The sequence below is a fragment of the Anabrus simplex genome, chromosome 5 (genome assembly GCF_040414725.1).
Source record: "Anabrus simplex isolate iqAnaSimp1 chromosome 5, ASM4041472v1, whole genome shotgun sequence".
In the NCBI taxonomy this organism is placed as follows: Eukaryota; Metazoa; Arthropoda; class Insecta; order Orthoptera; family Tettigoniidae; genus Anabrus; species Anabrus simplex.
The window spans coordinates 320,104,656-320,130,573 of record NC_090269.1 but is presented as its reverse complement, the minus strand read 5'-3'; positions in this window follow the sequence as shown (position 1 = coordinate 320,130,573).

The following is a 25,918-nucleotide window of genomic DNA, read 5'->3' as shown; positions in this document are numbered from 1 at the left end:
ACATATGTTACTGCAGTGCTGTTTGAAAGTTTGTGACTGGTCGAGGGTGACTCGGAAGGAGAACCAGGAAGAAGCCTTTCCAAATATTGTGATAACAACAATCGGGCTTTCTCTGGGCAACGGTACAGTACAGGCTAAATTCTTCCATAAATGCGCTGCTAAACAGCAGCAAGTACAGATACAGAGGAATGATAATAGTTCTCTAAGCTGAGAATCAGTTCTTTAAGAAGACAAAAACATGTTCTACTTATGTGAAGCAAAGAGAGTTCAACAGTTTTGGGTAGTTTGCAATCATAAAGAAACAGCTCAAAATTTATTGAGGACTACATGTTTCTGCTCTCCCATCGGTAAATCAATATCCGAAGAGAACGAAAACGCTAAATGGGCAATCCGAAGGAAATTATTCGACTTTCTAAGAAGTTCCAACAGACTCCGAGTGATGGGAAACATGATGAAGGTTTATCCCTGTGATACTTCATTTTTAGTTTGGAAGAAAGGATAGTTTCCTAAACGTCGTCCGACATTTTTAATGTCTGAATTTTAATATTATAAACCCTTCCCCATGGTGTAACAGCCCCGAATGGCTATGACCTACGAAGCAACCGCTGCTCAGCCCAAAGACCTGCAGATTAAGAGGTGTCGTATGGTCAGCACGACGAATCCTCTCGGCCGTTAATCTTGGGTTTCTAGATCGGGGTCGCTACCTCACCGTCAGATCGCTCTTCAATTGTAATCGCTTAGGCTGAGTGGACCTCGAGCGAGCCCTCAGATCCAGGTAAAAATCTCTGATCTGGTCGGGAAACGAAGCCGGGGCCTCCGGGTAAGAGGCAGGCACACTACCCCTACACCGCAAGGCCGGCATTATTGTAAAGGTACGTATAAATTATTTCCTTGTAATAAATAACTTAAGATTTTCCTCTTCCGTACAATGTATTCCTTTCAATAAGTCAGTGTTAACACACAATATTCTGTGTCTTGCTGTAATTTAACAACGTGAGAAATGGTTAGTAATATCGTGGAAGAAAGAATGATGAACAAAGTTTCACCAAGTCTATTTTACACCGCCACAATCTCCACCTCAGAGTATTCAGGAGCAATATTTTAAATTCTACAGACTTATAAACTTTCATGTAAACTAGTACAAACGTTGTGAAGACGAAGAGCTTAAGATGTGCACAGAGTTGCAGGCGTGAATTTCTATTAATACTGCACACAAATATGACGACCAAGAGAAGATAATGTCGACACCATGGTGGTTGTTGTTGTCATTGTTGTCGTCGTTGTTCTTTAAATTAAGAGCTTGGAATATCATGACCATCGGGCCGGAGTACATACTGCGTGATGTCTAAGTGATAAACTGTATTATTGTGTATTCTATCCTGTTGTATTTGTTATTTCCTGCGGCTAAGATAAGGAGGGGAACTTCGTGACATAGAGAATGGTACCTTCGTAGCATTTTCTTGGCATTCAAATGAGGATGTTTGATAAATTTCCAAACTTCGATATAATTTAAGGAAAAGAGTGGTGAAACAATTGGTAGGGAATCTGCCACCTGCTTAACATCCCTAAATGCAAATCATTGATTGAAGTTAACTCCCAACAGGTCTGTAATGAGACTTTGTCATTGCGTTGTTTTTAAAGCACCTTAAAATCAAGGCGAACAAGAAACACGAACCTGAACCGTCTGCGAACTTGGTTATGAGGTTATTTGGGGGTTATAGAAAGGATGTTGGGGAGATGGCATATAAGGCATTCGTAAGACTCCACTTTAGAGAACGGTTCCAGTGTATGCGATCCTCACCAGGATTTCTTGATTCGGGAACTGGAAAAGATCCACAGGGAAGTAAAAGACGATCTGCTCGACTAAGCGGTATGTTCGGAGCCGTCAGTAGAGAGATGGCGTGGAATGACACTGGTACAAGAATTTGTACAGAGTTTTTTAAAAGCAGGATAGATCATCATAGGAATATAAAGTTGGAATTAAAGAGGATTAATATTCGTTTATAGGAAATGGAATTCGAGATTGGAATTATGTAGCAAAGCATGATAAATGTGTAACTATCGTCGCCACAAGACCTATCTGTGTCGGTGCGACGTAAGGCAACTAGCAAAAAAAAAAAAAAAAAAAAAAAAAAAAAAGAAAACAATGTGGAACTTTTCGAAATCATTTAAGAAAAGGCTAGGTAGATAACTGATAACCAACGTGCAACCTGGTTGACAGCCCTTCAATGCAGACATTGATTGATTGATTGATTGATTGATTGATTGATTGATTGATTGATTGATTGATTGATTGATTGATTGATTACTGGAAAAACTGCTGACATAAGCCGTTTCAAAGAGTGAAGGAAACATTTGAACTTATATAAAGGAAACATGTTCATTATTGCGTGTTTCTGTAGTGATTATTGTGATGTGTTGCATGTAGATGAAGAGTTGTGTATTACGACGAACACAGACACCCAGTCCTCGAGTCAGAGGAATTAACCAAACCCAGTTAAAATCCCCGGCCGGGAATCGAACCCGGGGCCCACTGAACCGAAACCAACACGCTAACTTCAATCAAGGCGGCGTACTCGTCATTAAAATCACTATATTCATTGTAATGTATAGTTAGTTTCATATCAAGCGAGTTCGCTGCGCGGAACGAATCCCATAGCTCCAGAGCTTTAATCTTGCATTCCTGGAGCAGCCTTGAACACGAGTTTTCCGCGGTTTTCCATTTTCCCGCCAAACAATTGCTGGGGCTGCACCATCCATTATGGCCATATCTATTTCCTTCACAGACCTAGCCTTTTGTTATCCCATCGTTGCCGAAAGCTTATCTGAGTTATTGCGACGATAAATTGACAGAAAAAGAATACGGTTTTGTCGAATTGGTAATGGCATGCGTCTTGTACTGAAATCTTTCTCTGAAGAGAGCAAATGAATGTTTCCAGAGATATCTATTAGCTGTCTCGAGTTTGATGTGTCGAGAAATATCTCTGAGCTGATACCGCTCTAATTTTAGAAGACACAGAAATGTCTTTCTAAGAATTTGGAAGAATTTGGACCGTACCCAATAGATATATATACAGAATACGATCTACTCCAGATAATTAATGTACCTGGTGATTTTAGATTTAATGCTATAAATTATTCGTTAGGTTTTGAAAACCTAAGGCACGGCTTATTAACTGATACTAATGTACTTTAAGTTGATTTTTAAAGAGAATATCTCACTTCTCTGTCGAACTGTCCAATATATTAAGTCAATAAGATTGTTTTGAAATAGATTCTTCATATCCCAGTTACTGGTTGTTGACTGACGCGAAAATAATTAATGAAAGAAAATAAGTCTATGTTCTTAAATATAAAAACCTAGAACAAAGAGCCTAGTAGCATTCACTAAAATAAACTCTCTGTAGGTTGACTTTTGTCCCATTGCCGAGATGGCTTGCTGCAGCCTTTGAAAATCGGCGAGTATGTATTTCAATCAGTGCTCCAGTTGTTGCGCATACGGTGGAATTGATTACGTCAGTCAGCGATATGAGCTCGGAGGAAGTTGAACAAAGAAGACAATGGAACATTGGGACAGGTCAAGAAACTGGCTGTCACTCACGCGACACGCGCAACGCAGAACCAGGTCGCCACTATGCCTCAGGCTGCGAGTTCATACATTCCTGATCAAAGTTGTCTTGAGTGCAAGACCACAGTACTCTGCTCGTACTGTCCATCGGACACAGCAGTAACTTGCCTTTAACGGAGCCTGCACAAGAAAGTAAATTCAGGCATTGCGAATACATAGAGCGAACAAATATGAAGTTGAACCAAAACACCACAGATATGGGACCAGAAAAATTAATTAATTAATTAATTAATTTAATTTCGTGTGGCTATTTCTAGCCGGGTGCAGCCCTTGTAAGACAGACCCTCCGATGAGGGTGGGCGTCATCTGCCATGTGTAGGTAACTGCGTGTTATTGTGGTGGAGGATAGTGTTATTTATGGTGTGTGAGTTGCAGGAATGTTGGGGACAGCACAAACGCCCAGCCCCCGAGGCATTGGAATTAATCAATGAAGGTTTAAACCCTCGAACCTGTCGGGAATCGAACCCGGTACCCTCTGAACTGAAGGCCAGTACGCTGGCCATTCAGCCAACGAGTCGCACACCAGACAAATGATGAAGAAACACTGCACTACATCAACCAAATTTAGATATAGCTAAATATAATTTCCTTATTTTATACCGAAACTATACAATATTCTCCCAAATTAAAGGAATTTAATGGAAAGGTCAAATTTTCTCACAGGATCCTTGATAAGGTGAGCCTTATAGAATGGGCAGCCCTTGTAATGTACCATAAAATCAATAGATAAATTACACTTTTCCTTGGAAGTACTCCAAATAAGTAATGTACTGTATTTATAGCCGCCTCAAGCATATTCAATAGTTTCTTTTTTTTTTTGCTCCGTATGAATTTGATGCCATATAATGCTTTTTATTAGATTCTATGCTAATTTTGGACCCACCTGGTGGCCATGATCGTTCAGGCGTTGAAGTCTATATGGTCTGGGACCGTGGTTAGCCGGTTCGATTCCCGTTGGTCGAAGAAATGTTCACCATCAGAACGTTGGCCGGTTACGGGAGGTGTTGTATGCAATTTTTAATCCCTAGACTGCGTGCCAAATGCCTGGATTAAAATATAAACATCTCCGCAGTGCTCATAAGGAGTGAGAGCTTATGACGCTGTTGATCGTGATTCGTCCGTCGGATGGAGATGTAAAGCCTTGTGCAGACCCCTTGTTTCTACTCGACAGCAGTAGGCTATGTGCCAGGCACCGGGCATCGCTCTCTCCCTTCCTACTATCATATATCACGTCATTAATTTCATCTCATTAACTCCTCTGATAAGGCTGACGTCAGGAAGGGCATCCTGTCGTGAAACTAGCTACGAAGATTCACCTTAATTCATACCCGACCCCTAGAGAAACGGGACAAGGGTTGGACATCTATCTTCTATGCTAATTCTGTTCATCTGTAAACCTATATACAGAGTGAACCGAAAGTCGCGCACTCGGACGTCGCAGCGCGACTCCTCACATGCCAACAATAAAAAATGTATCTCACAAAAGTTCGTCCTGCGAGTAGGCTACATCCGGCAGAAAAAGGACGCTGAAGAGTGGCAATTTGGCAACACTGTAACCACATGTAGGGTAACTAACTCTGTCAGCACATACCAGCCGTGCTGTACGGTTGGTGCAGTGGATAGAGTTTTGGGTTAGCATGCTATACGTCGAGGGGTCGATTCTGGGTTGGGGCGTATGTTTTTTTAATTTCGTAAATGTATTCCAGGTGGTGTGGTATCTGGCATCTTAATCGTTAACAGCGAATAAATTCACGCCCACGACGTGAAAAGGGCGTCTTTCAAAGCTGAGCAACCAAAACGATTGTTCGTCCATTTTTGGATTGTAGTATGTAAGTGCAAATGGTTTCTAGAGAACCCGCTGCAATCGCTGTGCGCGAATTTCGGTTCAGCCTGTCTCACTGTCATCACTGCCTCGCAAAGCCCATTTGAAGTCGCCCGCGAAGCGCTCTGTCTGATTAACTTCAGCAGCTGATAAAATTACGAGGGCGCGAGATACTTATTTATTTTTCCAATTATTTATCAGTATGACCAACCCTATAATGCTTATATACCCAGTTCGCGTAGTTTCCGACCACCCTGTATGTACGTTGCCCAGAATTTAAAAGGAGAATGGTATTTCTATATTCGTCGTGTCCACTGTAAGAAGAAAGTGCAATTTTTAGTTGGCCGTCATTTGTGTCTGTCGGTTTTGTCTAGAAGAGGGGTTTTCAATTTGTAAGGACTCGAGGGCCATATTCGAAACCTTAGTCATGTTCGCGGGCCGCACTTGAATAATAGACAATTTTCGTAAAATTCTGTATATAGTAGGCCTACAGAAGTACCATTAAGAAATAATATGCATAATTCAATTGGAATAAAGGTTTGATCATTTTAATTACTTAGGTAAAACATTACTTTACAATTGCATAAACGAGTGAAATTTGGAGCCGGGCTGAGTGGCTCAGATGGTTGAGGCGCTGGACTTCTGAAGCCAGCTGGGAGGTTCGATGTTAGATCGTTCCGAAGGTGCTCAAATACGTCAGCCTCGTGTCGGTAGATTTACAAGCACGTAAAAGAACTCCTGTGCGACAAAATTCCGGGACATCGGCGTCTCCTAAAACCATCAAAAGTATTTATTGGGACGTAAAAACTAATAAATATTTGAAATTTGGATTTTAAATTTTTATAAATAAAAAATAATCTATTCAGATCAAGTGAATATTTCAAACGAAGAAAACAATTAAATTGGTTCAGACTTTGGTCTATAACGGGTATAAATTTGAACACATTTTTGAACGACCAACAAAATATTATTTTGCAACTATTCTTCACATTATTCAATAAAATGCTCTCACGAGCTGCATTATATGGCTTTGCGGGCCACATGCGGCCCGCGGGCTGCCATTTGGAAACCCCTGGTTTAGAAGGACTAATGAAATGATGAAAGAAAGACATTTTACTTCTTTTTTCTTCGAAATATCTCACTCGTCGGCGGAAAGTAACTTATAGTGAGAGCCCTGCACTGATATCCGCGAGGTTAGTGTCTTGGCGGATGCAAACTGTATCGCAGTGCGGATAATTTTGCTGATAATTTCTAAATAATGAAGTTTGTTGATATTCACTCAGGTATATTCTCATTTTTGCTTGTGGTTAGGCGACCCTTGACAGTGGTATGGGAGAATGGTGATACATAAAGAGCCTTGACACCATAAAGCCGTAAATCTGACCTGAGCCTAACTGGCTCCTGTCCGCAATTAAGGAAGGAACAAAGGTCAATACGTCGGTAGTTGTCGCAAGAGAAAATCGCTTATAAACCTGCGACCGTAGGGGTTCTGGTGCCAGGTGTGAGGCCTATTGTATCATGTTATCAGATATATCCGTTTCAATACCTTGGGTGTAATATACTGTACTTAATATTTACAATATCTGTGGATAACTATTCGCTGATGCGGATAGTCATTCGCGGATGCGGATGAAGGAAGTGCCGATGCGGATAATGTTTTGTATACCCGCGCAGGGCTCTACTTGTAACCCGATCACATTCTGTGTGCTTGAAGGACATTGAAGGACAAAATCGACCTGATTAACTACGATTTTAATCAACAGTACGTTTTAAGTGTATTGTTAGATATTTTAGAATGTTTTAGAAACTTGAAATATGTATATTACTGATGATGGAATTTAATTTCGAAAACTGGTTTGAACATATACCGTATATATAGAATGTGTCTTTACTCTTTTAATCTAATTGTTAATAATCAGCACTGTTTTCTTTAAATATGGTATTGCAATTTTATGATGACTAGGGAAAGCAGCTAATATCTATATTATTTTAAATATTACTACGGTACTCAGGGAAACGTGTCATTGTTGAACACATGAGCTTGAGCCGAAACAAACGTCACTTCTGGAGTTAAATCGCACCTTGGGAAGAAGAGAGCCACAAGTTCAAAATGATACTTGTGAGATAAATGCAATGTAAAATTTAACAAGGTCTAGCAAATTCGATATTTAATATATTTGATATGTTATACATTTTATATATGTTTAAATTCTAATATTGCAAATATTTCAGAAGTATCATTTTTGCACTTGTGGCCTTCTTTCCAAGATGCGAAATATTTGCATGTTTTCTTCGATCCATTCATCATTAAGCAACTCAACTTATACGTTGTATATTTAATTTGCCAGATGATTAACCCGAAATTCGGCCTTACCCCACTGTAAAAAGAAAAAAAACCCCTTCCTCCAAAATGATTGCTGTCAACATCGGGAATTGAACTGAATAATTGGGGAATGTGGGGCAGTCGGGGTAGCGGGGCAGAACGGGGTATAGCTCTTATCTCCACGGTATGTTGTGCAATCTGTCGGAATCTTTCAGAACAGTGACATCACGTGGTTACCTGCCTCCACACGGCATTTCACCGCCATTCCTTACGTGTGTCTGTATTATTTTGACCACTGTCTAGTATTCTACCATTGCTTTGCAACTGGTCGGCATTCTTTCATCTCGAGTATGTAGAAATGATATACATTCAGATAACGTGTTATATTATTATTTGGAAGTGTGCCTTATGATCTTCTTATTCCATTATATTACTTAAAATATTGGATTACTTTTGCTGTCTAGATCTCATAACTGTAAAAATGTGCTTGTGGGGCAAAACAGGGTGGGGCATAATGGGGTAGTACCCCGTTCTGCCCCACTTCGTCTTCGATGACATTTTATTTATTCTTATGGATTCCTCTTCTAAGCATGACAAAAGTATTAATGAACAGACTGGTTCCGCTCGCCCTACAGGCCTAAAATCATGTGATAACGAAGATGATTGTCTCAATTGCCATGATTTTTCACAAGAAGGATGGATTAGATGCGTGTCATGCAAGAAATTTGTCCATAATTCATGTGCAGGAGTTGATACAGATGAGGAGGATGCCACACACATTTGTGCATTATGTGAATAGAACTGTGTATTCAGTTTACATGTTCTTGTAAGATTTATTCGATATCGAACTCATAAAAGATAAACGTACCCCATTTTGCCCCACATAAGGGACAGAACGGGGCAAAAGACAATTTTTTGATAATGTATTTATTTTAAGAGTTGAAAGGACTAGATGTTTTTCTAGGCATATTTTGTACTTCATTACAGTGTAATAAAAGCATATATGCAATAGAAATGATACTTCTAGATTATTTGATGACAAATAACAAGTTCCAAACATTAAATACCCCGTTTTGCCCCACCTTCCCCAAGGGAAATATTCGATAGATTTCCAAGTTCTTTGATGTAATTTAAGAAAAGTCTAGGTAAACAATGGATAGGGGATGATAATAAGCTTTTCTGCCGTGTCAGAAAACAAGGAGAGAACTTTACGCCGCATCTTTATTATTATTATTATTATTATTATTATTATTATTATTATTATTATTATTATATCGCTTTCCCCTCACCTGTGGGGTCGCAGATGCGAACTATGTAGCACATGGGGATTTCGCCCTGTTTCACGGCCAGATGCCCTTCCTGACTCCAACCCTATATGGAGGGATGTAATCATTATGGCGTGTTTCCGTAGTGATTGGCAGTGTGTTGTGTTGTCTGAATATGAAGAGGAGAGTATTGGGACAGACACAAACACCCAGTCCCCGAGCCAGAATAATTAATCGGAAACGATTAAAATCCCCCACCCTGTCGGGAATCGAACACGGAACCCTCTGAATCGAAGTGAAGTACGCTGACAATTCAGCCAACGAGTCGGGCATTATTATTTCTACAATTACAGTCCGTGAAAGCTGATAGGGAGTCCGCCACCTGAGCGACAGTCGTAAACACAGATCAATGATTGATTGATTGATTGATTGATTGATTGATTGATTGATTGGTTGAAATAACCCGATCTTAGCATATTACCTAAACGAGTTTGAAGGTACGGTACGTATTATGACCAGGGAGGTGAGAAGAGTAATGGAGTGGCCCTTAGCCAGGTCAAACGGGACCACTCCTTGAAAGCGGCAGCCATATTGTTCGGCACCACGGCTGGCTGGGGAGCAGTGCGTGCTAGTTGCTAGTCATAAGTTTGTATTCACCCAGTGACTTAGTTACCTGTGACAAGTAGCCTAATGCAACCGTCGTTTATCACGGGTCTTTTTTGTGTGCATGGATGCAACAATAGAATTGACAGAAACAGAAAACCCGGGATTGCTTTTCATCGGTAAGTTTTTCTTCTCGTAGGATAGTTCATATCAAACGTAGACACGAATGTTTACTTTTTTCATGGAGAGAACGTCATTGTTTTAAAATCTAGATTGGTGCAGGTTCTCTAGGAAGCCACACCATCGGACACTGTGGAAGAAGACAGTTAAGAGGAAGAACTGGACACCTTGTGTTCATAGTGTTATTTGTACGAAGCACTTTGGCTAGGGGCTTTACGTCGCACCGACACAGATAGGTCTTATGGCGACGATGGGATAGGAAAGGCCTAAGAGTTGGAAGGAAGCAGCCGTGGCCTTAATTAAGGTACAGCCCCAGCATTTGGCTGGTGTGAAAATGGGAAACCACGGAAAATCATTTTCAGGGCTGCCGATAGTGGGATTCGAACCTACTATCTCCCGGATGCAAGCTCACAGCCAACACGGAGCACTTTAGGCCTGACCAAGTGAATAACGCATACTTATCAGGGCTTAACGCATTCCTTGCCTATCCCAGCTACTTAAGGTAATTATCACCAGAGGACTTAAATTAAGATAGTGCTTGATGTTTTATTGTTACGTTTGGATGACATTCTAAATAATAATGGTTTGCAGAAAAGGAAGGAACCGAAATCCAGGGATGTTGACAAACTTGAGCCAAGCAATATCGTATAAAAGGGGCCTACCAGTGCCATGAATACTGTTCAGATGTAAAAGCTGAGAACATTTCCTATTTTACGACAGGACGAGCCTTGAACACAATATATTCTTATTATAGTTCGGTAGTCCCCATAATATTCTTGACTCTTTATTCAGGGCGTTCAATCCCCGAACATTCAGAGTCTCAAAAGAAAGAAGAGAAATTGAAATTGATAATTAGGGAAATGAGAACTTCATTGAGGCGTACGAGAATGATCATTAAACATTTACGAAGAACGAATGCTAGAATGTCCGCCTCTGTGGTGTAGTGGTTAACGTGATTAGCTGCCACCCCCGGAGGTCCGGGTTCGATTCCCGGCTCTGCCACGAAAATTTGAAAGGTGGTACGAGGGCTGGAACGGGGTCCACTCAGCCTCGGGAGGTCAACTGAGTAGAGGTGGGTTCGATTCCCACCTCAGCCATACTCGAAGTGGTTTTCCGTGGTTTCCCACTTCTCCTCCAGGCGAATGCCGGGATGGTACCTAACTTCAGGCCACGGCCGCTTCCTTCCCTCTTCCTTGTCTATCCCTTCCAATCTTCCCATCCCTCCACAAGGCCCCTGTTCAGCATAGCAGGTGAGACCGCCTGGGCGAGGTACTGGTTATTCTCCCCAGTTGTATCCCCGACCAAGAGCTGAAGCTCCAGGACACTGCCCCTGAGGCGGTAGAGGTGGGATCCCTCGCTGAGTCCGAGGGAAAAGCCGAACCTGGAGGGTAAACAGATGATGATGATGATGATGATGATGATGATGAATGCCAGAATGAAAAAAAGGAGACAACTATGAAAATTTTATTTCACGATTTGAAATCAAAACGTTTACAAATGAGTGCGCTATTCAGCGTTCGCCTTAAGACACGTATTAAGAGTGCAAAATGAAAAGATCCAAGGAACAAAGGATAGTAATGCTCACAGTTGGACTGTGATTGCAATGCTTTTTCTTGTAAATTTGTGGTCTATGAGCGGCTTTAATTTGATCAAAAGTACGGTTTTATATGCTACAATTTTGTGTACAGTGTAGCATTTTATAATTAGGTGACATATGCTTGAATAGGAAGAAAACACAGTCAGTTTAAACCACATTCTCTCTCATTCAGTAGCACATGGTTGTGCCGAATGGGCGTGGAATCAAGGGCTTCCCCATCTAGCGAAGTGAGCCCACTTTCTCCATAGGCTAGCTGTGGTGAGGAGCCAGTCCATTACTGTCCGGCTCCATGGCTAAATGGTTAGCGTCCTGGCCTTTGGTCACAGGGGTCCCGGGTTCGATTCCCGACAGGGTCAGGAATTTTAACCATCATTAGTTAATTTCCCTGGCACGGGGAATGGGCGTATGTATTGTATGTATGTATCTATCTATCTATCTATCTATCAAAACGCGCAGGTCGCCTACGGATGTCAAATCAAAAGACCTGCACCTGGCGAACCGAACCCTCCTGGGATCTCCCGGCACTAAAAGCCATACGCCATTTCATGTCACTCCATTACTCTTCTCACCTTCCTGATTATGACATTGCAAATAGTCTGAAATAGTTGGTATTACGTAAAGAAACTAATCGTTCTACCGTTATATGAATATCTCTTGTCATTCTGGAACAAGTTTCTCTTCATAAATTCCTTCGATCAATGTTTATTCATGCACTAATATATCACTTGCTTAATCACTCTATTCTTTGCGCCCACATGCTGGCGATTTTGGCAGTTTGCGTGTGCGTGTGTACCGAGTTGACATACAAGAAATCATGGACAACAAACCGGGTCTACCAGTCTGCCAGGGCCAACAAACCCGGTGACAAGGCAAGAAGTAGGTCAGCTCTTGTTTCCAACTGCCATTCTCTCCTTTCGTTCGGGGAATTCGTGGAGTGATCAGAGTAGTGATCCGTCGACTGATTCGTTCGAGCGAGACATGTCTAAGAGATAATTTTATAGCGGGCGTTTGTCTGCAAGGCAAGGCTAAGGGATCATTGATTACTAGCCAAGGGCAAGATTAAACAATGAGCAGAGAAATACAGATTCTCAGCTATTCTGAGATATTTACCTCGTGATAGAAAGAGAGCACGCTGAGGAGATTTCTTATTTTAAGCCTTATCTTGATGGTAAATGTGCGACTCTTTGGCTGAATGGTCAGCGTTGAGGCCTTCGGTTCATGGATCCCGGGTTCGATTCCCGACCGGGTCGGAGATATTAATCGCATCTGATTAATTCTTCTGGCTCGGGGACTGGGGTTTGGTTTGTCCCAACACTTTCCTCTTCGTATACCGACAACATAATACACTACCAACCAGCACAGAAATACGTAATAGTGATTACATCCCTCCATTTAGTATTGTGTCGGGAAGGGCATCCGGCTGTAAAACAGGGCCAAATCGACATGTGCGACATAGTTCAAACCCCATAAGTGTTGGAAAAGCGGTAGAAGAAGAAGAAGAAGAAGAAGAACTTCAAACTACACATATTTGCGGGAGCTGAGGTCAAAGACACCAACGATGGATGATTCTTATTAACAGTCACACAAGGCAAATGTTAAATAGCTTAATTTCCGGTAAGCAGAGCTTCTAAACCACTGAGGCCAGCTGAATGATAATTTTCCATGCTTGTATGATGCTCATGTGATGGCACAATTTTTAAAACTTTTTAAGTAAATTTTCGGGACATTTTTATTGAACATAAAGAACATTATGGATACATTTTGAATATGAAGCCTCTAGTATTTTGTGAGCTGAATGTAGCAAACTTCTATCGCGAACTAAGAAGAACTGAACTTAAAGTTAAGGCATACAAAATATATTATTTATTTATTTATTTATTTATTTATTTATTTATTTATTTATTTATTTATTTATTTATTTATTTATTTATTTATTTATTTATTTATTTATTTATTTATTTATTTATTTATTTATTTATTTATTTATTTATTTATTTATTTATTTATTTATTTATTTATTTATTTATTTATTTATTTATTTATTTATTTATTTGTACATGTACAATCTTGGGGCGACGACTTCATCCCCACATGTATGTTGACGTAAACTACTGAATATTTACATATGTATCGACAATTATTTTAAATATACATATTTTCACTATTAAAATAATTATCTTGATTTATGTCGTACACAAAAAGAGTAAAAAGATGCAGTTATTCACACCTTCACTCACCACTGTATTCACATTCTTCGGAGCTCATACTCATTCACAACTACTCCCACTCCCACAAGCATACACGTTCGCTCATATTCAACCGTACTTGCGCGCATCATTCTTGAAGTTCTAATATCATTTGTTGATCGGAATCGCCGCCTGAGTAGGTTGTTTTAAATTTTATTTGAGTTCTGCGACATACTTCACAGTGCAGCCAACAGGAATAATTACCGGTAAACTTTCTCTTTCGTATGATCTATGTTCAGAAGCTTTGAAAGATGAAGGGTTATATAACATGCAAAGCTAACACATTACAAGAATGAAAAGGGGCATAAAACTACGCACAATAACAAATAAACCCCATTTAATGCACTTTTAATGCATTCCATGGAATAAAACTTCGTAATATGATTTACATAATAATAATAATAATAATAATAATAATAATAATAATAATAATAATAATAATAATAATAATAATAATAATAATAATAATAAATAATTTAGTGTGGCTTATGCAGTCTGGTGCAGCCAGACACTCCAACGAGGATCGGTGACATCTGGTGTCTATGAAAAACTGCGTGATATTGTGGCAGAGGACAGAGTTGGGTGTGGTATATGAGTTGTAGAGATGTTGGAGACAATACAAAGACCCAGTCAGAAGCCAGAAAATTTAATTTAAAATTAAAGTCCCCGGCTTTGCCGGCAATTGAACCTGAGACCCTCTGAACCGCGGACCACTACACTGACCATTCATCCAAGGAGCCGTTCGTTTATTATAACATAATACGGCATACAAAGCATCTGGTTAGAACTTCGACAACATGCCGTGCGCAGAGCAAAGAAGTTAAAAGGAACTGGAGCAATCCAAATTGATGGTGAGGACATGCCACGAACGACAAAATTTAAATACCTGGGGTCTGCGATCACTGATGATGGCCGACTTACCGAAGAGGTAAACGCAAGGATTCGTGCTGCATGGATGACGTGGCGACCGACGACAGGAGTCACATGCGATCATTTGATGAAGAAACTACCTAAAATCGAACATCTACCGTACTGCCGTTGCACTCTACAATAATGTTGGAATGTTTACGTACCACCAAATACTTTTATGGTTTTTGTAGACGCCGAGGTGCCAGAATTTAGTCCGCATGTGTTCTTTTACGTACCAGTAAATCTACCGACCCTAGGATGACGTACTCAGCCAAAATGACTGTCTCCAATGCAGCAATGACTCCACCATCTCTCCTTCCTTTTCTTATTGATTATTACAAGTTATGTGGTGAAGAGTGGTAGCTCTATACAGTCGTTCATACATTGTATTAGATTGTTATGAGCAGTGGGTATAGGCCACCGTCATCAGATTGTCGGGTAATGCTATCACTGACCACCACCATTACCCTTGCTTTCAACATTGACTAGTCGCACAAATTGGATTAATTATTCAGCTGTAGTTACTAAAAGGTCACCTGCTTGTGTCGACACTGACAGAGAGATTCCATCGTTAAAGATCACCACTCGTCAATTCAATCATTTCTATAATATGACAGCTCAAACGATTGAAACTAAGTAGGTGACACAATCAAATTTTAGATCATATCAATCTGAACTCATTACCTACCTTCATAACCAACTCGCTTACCGTATGGTTAGTCCCCACGAAACAGCAGCAAATATTATTGTAATACATCTCAGGTGAGATGTAGTGTTAACAGTGAATTGTATCTTCTAGTATGGGGTACAGCAAGTGTGTCATAGATCTGTCTCAGTCTCATCTTCCGTATAGACAGTATGAAGGTAACAGGTATGAGCGATGCTAGTGACTTAATTACTTATGTAGCTAGTCCATGTGATGAATGGTGTGAAAGCTTCAGTTGTAGGGTCAGTTGATTTATACATTTCAATGGGTCTTGCAAATTGATACGTAATAGCACCTTCCGTTTTCGTGAAAAAAAAAGCAACGGGAAACTACTTCACTTCTCATTCCCGCAGTAAGCGTCTTCAGCTACGCTCTGACAGTCGATATCGGTGTTTGGAAATCTAATTTACTTGTTCATAACTAGGGAACAGATTTTTATCTAAATTCACGTTTTTTGCTTATTGATAAAATACTAATCAACAGACATTTAAACCTCGAACAATGTAATTTGTATATGAAATTTTATTTCATATAAACATAAATATTTTAGATTTTTTAATGTAAATCAATATTTTAAATATTTTGAATAAAACACTAAATTACTATTTTTCATTTGTTGTAAGACATAAATTGTGATTTTTTCTTTATTCGAAATTTTAAAACGCAATGTGAATGAATTTTGTAAACTTGTTGCGTGGTGAGTGACTAACCTAGACCGCAGGTGCTGGCTGCCTTTGTCAAGAGGGGAATCCCTCACGAGGTCTGTTGCAATGTGATGAACACTACACGAACAGTATTCTTCAGTTCAGTCAGTACTGTCTTTGGCAAGTTTGAATCACACCGTTTATGTGGTACCAGTATATTAAGTGAAGTATAAAGTGGTTGTGATTGGTGATACAATTCCGAAAGGAAAGTCAAGTATATGTTCTGGTTTGAAGCAATATGTTGCCGAATTTAGTGGAATTTTTACAAGTAACGGAAAAAGTTTATTCTGCCAAAAATGTGGGAAACCTGTAAGTGCGGAATAGCGATCTCAAGTCTTGCAGCATTCAGCAGGAAATAAACATAAAATAACCACTTCGCGTACTACCTCGTGACAAGTTATTTTAGGCGAAGCATCTTTCTCTTCACATACCCCAGTTTCAAAAAGTGCCGAATATTATGCAGATTTCTGCAAAATTCTATTTTTCTTGGTAATATTTCTTCACATAAATTAACAAGTCCACAGCTTAGAAATTATCTTAAAAAGTACACAAATTATGAAACACCTAATGAATCAACATGTCCCTGCATGTTACGACAAAATGCTACGAAAGATCAGAACAGTATGCGAGAATGAAAAATTATGGGTAAGTATGAACGAATCACCAGACTCCAGTGATAGGAAAGTGGGGAAACGTTTTGGTAAGTGTGCTAGAAAATAATGGAACGAGTTTCCAAGAGGTGTTTTATGGTAACATGTAGAGAAATATCAGCTTATTCAATGAATCTCTGCAGTTATGGCCGAATGGGGTGAAATTTGACAATGATTTACTCTTAATTACGAATGTTGCTCCGAATATGGAGAAGGCAGCAGATGGCCTCTCAGCGAGCTTCCCTAACATGAAATACGTTACTTGTGTAGTGCATGGTTTTCACAGCGTATGTGAACAGATACGTGTATATTTTCCTACAGTTGAAAGCTTGATTTCAAACAAAAACATAAAAAGTAGAAAGCACCAACAAGAATTGACTTGTTCAGAGGAAAAATAACCAGATCTTGCATGTCCAACTAGACCCATTGTTACTCTTTCGGGGACGTGGTTAGAAGCAGTAGTGTATTTTGTAAACGATTTTGATAATTTTAAGTAAGTGACAGATGAATTAAATAAGGATGACGCTTCATCAATGAAAATTCTCCAGGATATACTTAAAGACAGTATATTCAACAATTAATTATTTTTATATTTTCAATTGTTTGTCTTACTGCATAAAACAATTAGAAACGTCAACCAACTTCTTAACTGGCACAATTAATAAAGTGCATGGCACTGAGGAAACAATTAATTCACTCAGAGGTACTAAGGCGGAATTAATCAGAAATTTAAAAGTGTATTTGAAAGAAATAATGGATTCAATGCTATGTGTAAGATTGCCAATGGTTTGGAAGGACAAGAAGACATTGGTGAAACTGAAATTTTGAGTGCCAGTGGTATTCCTTTTATAAAATATGTAAGATTGTCTTCTTGTGATGTTGAACGGTTCTTTTCTGTGTACCGTGCACTGTTTAGTGACAACCTGCATCGGTTTGTGATGGAAAACTTGGGAAACGTTTTCATGCTTCATTGCAGTAGTGAGCTCTTTTAATCCACTTTAATCCACCACTGACTCGACATGAATATTGAGAGATTTTTAAAAAATTTACGTGTTTTCAAATTTGCAATACTGAAACAAAATATTTTTGAGATATACCTATTTTTTCAACTTTTATTTTATAAACATTTTAATCCTTTTTATTACATAAAAATAAAATTATTTTCAAGTATTTTAGCACATAAAAATCAATTTCCTACTCATAATAAAAATTAACGAGATTTTTAGTTACCATCCACAGAAAAATATATGTCAATGATGTAAATTAATGAGCTTTGTTCAAAGGATGGTTGGTTCACGGACATACTGTACCTTTATATGCCGAGGGCACAATATTCTCCATCAGCTATCATCAGCAAAATTACAGCAGTTTGCCCAATTACCGGGTCGATATTCCACCACAACCCGCTGCCGTTTTCCAGACTACGGTGGGATTTAGTCTCTTGCACACGTGCTGAGCTCATGCCCCTAAGGTGAACTGCTGGTGAATGCAAGAGATCACGAAGTGAGAAGTGCTTTAGCCTCATATCCGACATAGTTACGATGGGAAACTCATGAAGAAGTACAGTCTCCTAAAGGATCTTTTAGACGAGCTGATATTGCCACAACAAACCGACGCACCGGGAAAGCTGTTGTATTACATCCAACAATTCGCTTTCAAGGGGATCGAGATCAGGCATCTGAAGTCAGCCAGCAGAAGAAGTCCATCTACGAACTCTGTTTACCATACCTGTATGATGACTACCATGTTCCACTGAAAAACTGACGTGTTATAGGACTACTGGTTGGACGGTAGAGGTGTTGTGCCACTGTAGATCTGCAAAGATTTGAAAAGCCTCGGATTGCCTCTAAGTTGTCTAAATTACATCGCTTTAAACGTTATTAACGATTCACTAAAATTCTTCATCACCGTTTCTATTTCACATGATAGGGCGTCAATCATATCCTCACCTGTTCATAGGTCTACTGATATTCAACAAAGCAAGACATTTTCTTGTTTCAGAACCACCGTGGTCACTTATTATCTGTAATCTGATATATCTCTTGGAGAAAAAGAATTTAGAAAATATCAAGTACTTAGGCTTAATTTAAACTAGGTGAAACGTGTAGAACACTCGCATATTGAACCCTCTGTTCGAAGACTGCTTGGTTCGGCCATCAGCTGTAATCAGTGGCGGTTCGTGATATAATTTATAGGTAGTTGCAGTTCATTTCAAATGTATAAGTGCACATTTCAACTTCTGAAAATAGGATAAAGGAAGTTTCTCTTCAAAACAAAATCGCGAATAAAACAATATTTCTGTAGTTTCAGTTGTTGTAAAATTTATATAAAATATTAAAATACCAATACCGTACCGCCGTGCCGTCATTCCTGTTCTGCCCACAATTTCTCCCCGCCAAAACAACAAGCATGGAAAACAGTACAATGAATTGTTCCTTTCACAGGCAGAAATCGAATTTCGTTTATCATAAACAGATGAAGTAATAATACGTGTAAGCTGTCTGTTTTCACTTGATACAATCTTCCCTATGTTAAGTAATGGCGTGAGACGCCCTAATATTTTAATTTCTAGAATCCTGTATGCTGAATGCAAGCTGGAAGGATCTACTGACATACTTGACACTAAATTCATCCTGAAAATGCACTTCTTGAGTCAGAGTTGAATTAAAACAGAGGCTCTACTGCACACTTCTGATTGGTATCCACAATGATTGTGAGTCAACTGCGAACCAGTTTCTCCGAACATAGCTTTATGTCACCAGCAGTGAGAAGCTAGCGAGGTGCGCGCGCATGAGAAATGAGAGGAAAATGCAATCTGTCGTTTGGTTGCAGAGTATGTGAGCACCACCCACACTCCGCTGGATTGAACAGAAACCAAGATGTATGAATGTTGATGCAGATAGCTCAAAAGGAATAATGAAATATGTAATTAATAATTCGTTTAAAATATAAAAAGTTAGTGTAGACTTAGTGTTAGTGTAATTCCCTTCATTATGTTCTGCACGGGAAACTACTTCACTCTTGATGTTTCTATTATGCCTTGACTGTCTATGAAAGCCAGTGGCGATTTCTAACCTGTTTACAGGTTTGTAAAACGACCACTTTTTATATTTTAAACGAATTATTAATTATCAGCAGTTTTTATATTGTCATTCCAGTAAGCTATCTGAAATAAGTACCTACAGCCAGCCTAACATTGTCTCAAGAGAAGAAAATAAGGAAAAACTGAACTGTAATAAAGTTCCCATAGTACCTCTAAAGAAACGCACTGCTGTTGTATATTTACGAATAAATGTAATTCCTTTAGCTCGGTACTGCAGGAAGTTGTACACAACCTCTCTTTCTCTCACTCTGGCACAGATTATTAACTAGCGCCGAGTATGTTCCATTCAATTATCTCTGAAGGTTACAGACCGCTGAGTCTATGAGAGTGAATAATGATGTTATTGTTTTTACGTCCCACTAACTACTTATTACGGTTTTCAAAGACGCCGAGGTGCCAGAATTTAGTCCCGCAGGAATTCTTTTACGTGCCGATAAATCTACTGACATGAGGCCGACGCATTTGAGCAGCTTTAAATACGACTGGACTGAGTCAGGGTAGAACCTGCCAAGTTGGGGTCAGAAGGCCAGCGCCTCAATCGTTTGGGTCACTCAACCCGGTTGATACGAGTGCAAACACTGTATTTCTGTTGATCATTATTTCCCAATAGCGCTGAAGGATACAGGCCTCTACATTTCCTAGTTGGGGCCGATGACCTTCGATGTTAGGCCCCTTTAAACAACAAGCATCATCATCATCATCATTTCCTAGTTACTAGTCCATCTTACTTTTTATAATTTATAATTTGGAAGTATACTTTCTTCAACATTGGAGTGAAGTTACCATGAACAGGTGAATTCTGGCAGGCAGTCGGGAACAACAGCTTTGCCCGCATAGCAGCGCCACTGCAACGTTTCGCCAGTCACTCACACGCTGGCGTTGTACAGTGTTTGTCTGGAAACTTATTTTAATAATCAAGAGTAGGTATGAGTCTTCCGGAGTTCTTTCAATTCTTGATATTATAAGCTTTCTAATCTATGGCCTTCTTTAACCCGGACTGTCATTACAGTATATTATTTAACATTGCACACCTTTCCTTAAAAGGTGGACAAGAATTCTCATTACCCCCTCGCCTCCTATACGTCACGTCGCTGAATTGTTTAACTGACAAAGGTTATATAGACCAATACGATTCCTGTATTTAAGCTTACAGATTTTTCGACAAATCAATAAATTTTTAATTAATTAGTTAATTAATTAATTAACTTTACATTCATTCATTCATTCATTCATTCATTCATTCATTCATTCATTCATTCATTCTTAGCACGACCGTGTAATGAAACTCCCGGAATGAGGTTCAGATGTTTCTATTTACAGACATTTAACCTAAGGTAACCCAGATAGCCTGGGACGCGGACGGATGAACGCATGCTGATGAGGTGGACGTGATGCAGGCTGACAGAATATGAGCTAGTCAGCAGGATTTACTGGGTGCATCATTCTTCACGTCGGCTATGTGTGCAGGAAAAAGTCTCCACTCAGCAAGTGGAGCAAGGTGTGAGAACGGCACAAACCAGATAAGCATGAGTTTGATTTTCTCGCATAATATACTAATGTACCTTCTCCTATGTCACCACTATCTGTAGGGTACTTCCTCTTCACGAGTTTGTTGGTTTGAATCCCACGGCGATCAGGATAAACTTTTAATGGGACTTATCAGAGTGGGTCTTTAATTTAGGTAAGCGTGAGTTGTCCTAGAAATAGTGTAAAGACGTGTGGTAGTCTCCATGGCTACCTAGGGGAGGAATGTTGGCTTTATGCGCTAATTTCAACCGCCTCTATTATATAAAATCTACTCCGTATTCTGTTCAGTTGTGGGTCTGTTCAAGGTTTTTCTTTATCAACTTCCCGATGAGCTAGAAGTTCAAACATTGCATGCGTATTCCTCCTAGATTGTTGTTTTGTTCAAAAATAATAAAAATGGAGAAAGTTTTATGGACCTAATTAACCAGACGAGTCTAAAATTCTTGGCCCAACCAGGAATCGAACCTGTGTCTCTATACACCGAAGGCCATTACGTACCCATTCAGCTAAGTAACTGGGCACGGTAAGTAACTGGGCACAAGGCTTACGTATTTGCTCAAATTGAGTAACAACCTGACTTTTAACCCCGTTTATCATCATACCATTGCCTGCTGTCCATATCACAGATATGAGTACCACGTTGATTCCTTGGGGAAGGGTGGCTTGACTAACCACTCTATCCCACTTAGTACGGTAGTCGAACCGTTAAACTTCTACTCCTTCAAGTGCCTTCAAGGCCAGTACGGAGTGGGCTTTGCATGCCTTCATTTTCAGCGAACCTAGCTGGGTTGAATGGCTCAGACGGTAGACGCGCCGGCTTTCGGAGTCCAAGTTGGCTACTTTCATTCCGGCGCAGTCAATTGGTAATTCAAGTTGCTCAAATACACAAACTTCCTATCCATAAATTCACCAGCACTTCAAAAAGCTCCTGGGAAGCAAAATTCTAGCACCTCGGCGTTTCCGAAAACCGTATAAGTAGTTAGTGGTGGATGCAGTGGTGGTGGCTGTGATTATTGTCTTAAGAGGGAGTAGGCCTACAACTGGGCAACCATCCTCTATTAACACTAATCAGAGAGAAAACCTGGAAGGGGTCCGACACTTCGAGAAAGGAAATTATCAGCCAAAGAAAGGCAAGGGTCACAAAGGGCATGAAAATGAAAGACTCCCTAGGACTCACAAATCTAATACCGTTGGGGTTGGAAAAGAACAAGAGGTGCCCAAGGGAGATCGGATAGAATAGATGAAAGTCAGAAGCTTGGCACAAGTAAGTGGAAGCAATGCCAGGACTCAGCTAAGTGTCCAGTGGTCACGCTCCCAAGTTAAGAGCCCCGGGGCTCCATTTAGTTGCCTCTTACGACAGACAGGGGTACCGTGGATGTTATTCTACCAGCCCCATCCACAGGAGGAGGGATAGGAGAGGTCTAGGGCTAGGACTAGGAAGGAAGCGACCGAGTTAAAATTAAAGTACGGCCCGGTATGGAAATCAGAAACTACGGAAAACCATCATCAGGACTACCAACAGAGGGGTTCGAATCCACTATCTGCTCAAAGCATGCTCACATCTACCTGGCCAGACCGCGTAGTCAACTCGCTGGGTGGTGGGACGTGAAATCAGTAGCATTTTAATATGCACTCCTACATCTCTGTGACATTTATATCTGGGATTCCAATGCAATTATTAAGCCCGCCTCTAACATGCATCTCCTAATAGCAAAAGCAAAATCACCTCCGTGCAGGCCATGAAGGCTCTTGGAGGAGTGGAAGGTAAAGGCTTCCACGATTGTTAACCTCGGCACGTGATGGGATAGAGTGGTTAGCTCTACGCCTGGCCGCCTTTGCCCCCGGGAATAACCTGGTACTCATTTTTGGTGTAGGTTGACTGAACCTCAGGGCCATATGCACCTCCGGCAGTGGAAATCTCGTTTCTTAAATTTTACGACGTCCTCTTCCGGGCGAACCGAGCACGCCTTTACCGCCTCGGCCAGGCAGCCCCTATCTCCTCCTAATCTATATATATATAAAATAACTTGTCCTGACTGACTGACTGACTGACTGATTCATCGTCGCCGAGCCAACAGTACAGGACATAAAGAAATGAAATTTTGGAGATATATTCATATTAAGATGTAGGTACTCGCTAAGAGAGAATTTTTGAATATCCCGTCGCTAAGGGGGTGAAAAGGGGGGGGGGGGGTGAAATTTTAAAATGAGTGTATCTAGGCCCTATATCTCCAAACTTTTTAAGTTTACAGATGTAAAAATTGGTATTTAGAATATTTAAAAATAAGGAAACACGTATTTTTTGTTTTCAGAAAATCCCAATAGGAGGAGTGAAAAAGGGTGAAAATGGGTTTGAATGCCTTTAATCAGGATACCGGTACTTATATCTCAGAAACTGAAGATATTACAGACGTGAAAATTGGCACTATTGATCTCTTTTAAAAATAAAGAAACAGGTATATTTTGTTTTTGGAAAATCCAAGTAATGGGAGGGAGAAAAGGGGGTGAATTTTTAAAATGAGTGTATCTATATCTCAAAACTTTAAAAGTTTACAGATGTAAAAATTGGTATTTAGAATTCTCTTTGAAAATAAAGAAACACGTATTTTTCTGTTTTCGGGAATTTCCACTAGGAAGGGTGAAAAAAGGGTTGAATGCCTTTAATTAGAATACTTATATATCAGAATCTGAAGATATTACAGACCTAAAAATTGGTATTCAGGAACTCCTTCAAAAATAAAGAAACTCGTATTTTTTTGTTTTTGGAAAACCTAATTACCGGGGGGTGAAAAAGGGGGTGAATTTTGAATATGGGTGTACCTATATCTCAAAACTTTAAAAGGTTACGGATGTAAAGATTGGTATTTAGAATCTCCCTTAAAAAGAAAGAAACACGTATTTTTTGTTTTTGGAAAATCCCAATAGGAGGGGTGAAAAGGGATGAAAAATGGGTCGACAGCCTTTAATGAAGTTACTTATATCTCAGAAACTGAAGATATTACAGACCTGAAAATTGGTATTTGGGATCTCCTTTAAAAATAAAGAAATACGTATTTTTTGCTTTTGGAAAATCCAATTAATGGGGGTTAAACAGGAGTGAAAATCTGGGGTGAATTTTTAGAAAGACTATTCCTACAGCATATCTCAGAAACATAAAATGTTACAGACGTAAAAATTGATATTTGGAATCTCCTGTAAATGTAAAGAAACATAGGTGATTTGTTTTTGGAAACTCCACTTAAGGGTAACTAAAAAGTGGGTGAAATTTTAAAATGAGCATTTCTACAGTATATCTCAAAAACTTAACATGTTACATAAGTGTAAAATGGTATTTTTATCTCTATTAAAAATAACGAAAGATGTACATTTTTCCGGAAAACCACTTGGGTGGGTGGGGGTGGGGGTAAAACTGACTGTAAATTGGGTTGACTTCTCTTAATTAAGATACTGATATCTCAAAAACTGAAGATGCTCCAGACGTGTAATTTGGTATTTGGAATCTTGTTTAAAAATAAATAAATACGTATTTTTTGTTTTCGAAAAACCACTTAACGGGGGGAGAATTGAAAAATTATTTGAATTATTTATATGAAGACACTATTATCTAAAAAAAACGGAAGATTTTGCAGACGTGAAAATTGGTATTTGGAATCTGCTTTAAAATTAAAGAAACACGTACTCTCGGAAAATCCAATGAAGGGGGAGGGGGAGGTGAATGAATTGAAAAATTAATTGAGTTAATAGTATGAGGATACTTACATCTAATAAAAACTAAAAGTAGTTACAGGCGTGAAAATTGGAATTTGGATCTCCTTTAAAAACAAAGAAAAACGCGTTTTGGGGGAAACATCTTGGGGGTGGGAGCGAAAAAGAGTTGAATTCCTTTTATGAGGACACACATCCCAAAAACTGAAGATGTTAGAGTCATGATATATTTAGAAGATACTTTTAAATAAACAAGTGTTTTTAGTCGGAAAATTCACCTAAGACGTGGGGGATGGGGAGGGTGAAAGGAAGGGAAAAAAGTTAATTTTATGGGGATACTTACATCTCAAAACCGAATGTAACAGACGTGAACATTGGTATTTGAGATCTCCTTTAAACATAAAGAAACATGCCTTCCTTTTGGGGGGGGGGCGCGGGGGTAAATAAACTTTACGGTGGTGGGGTGAAAAAGGAGTTGAGACCAATTGATTTTACTGTTCATAATGTACTTAACTGATCATAAATAGATTATTTTTAATATTTCCTGGGTTCGTATTCAAGAGCCATCTTTTCCTTTGGAGAACCTAAAGTTAGATTACAGTAGATTCTCCTGGCATATAAATAAAAAAAAATTAAACGCATCTGAAATAAAAGATAGGAATGAATTTGACCATGCAAGTGTTCACATCTATAATAAGGTCAATAAGTATATCATTCGTATCGCCAGAAATCCCGCGCCTTGCCTACGATGGAGAATGGTGCTGGTCAAATTGTCAGCAATTACAATGGCAGAAGAAGTAATTAACCGCCAAGTAGCGGTCTTACATCTTGCTGTGGGACCCAGTTCACCAATAATGATAATGATAATAATAATAATAATAATAATAATAATAATAATAATAATAATAATAATAATAATAATAATAATAATAATAATAATAATAATAAGG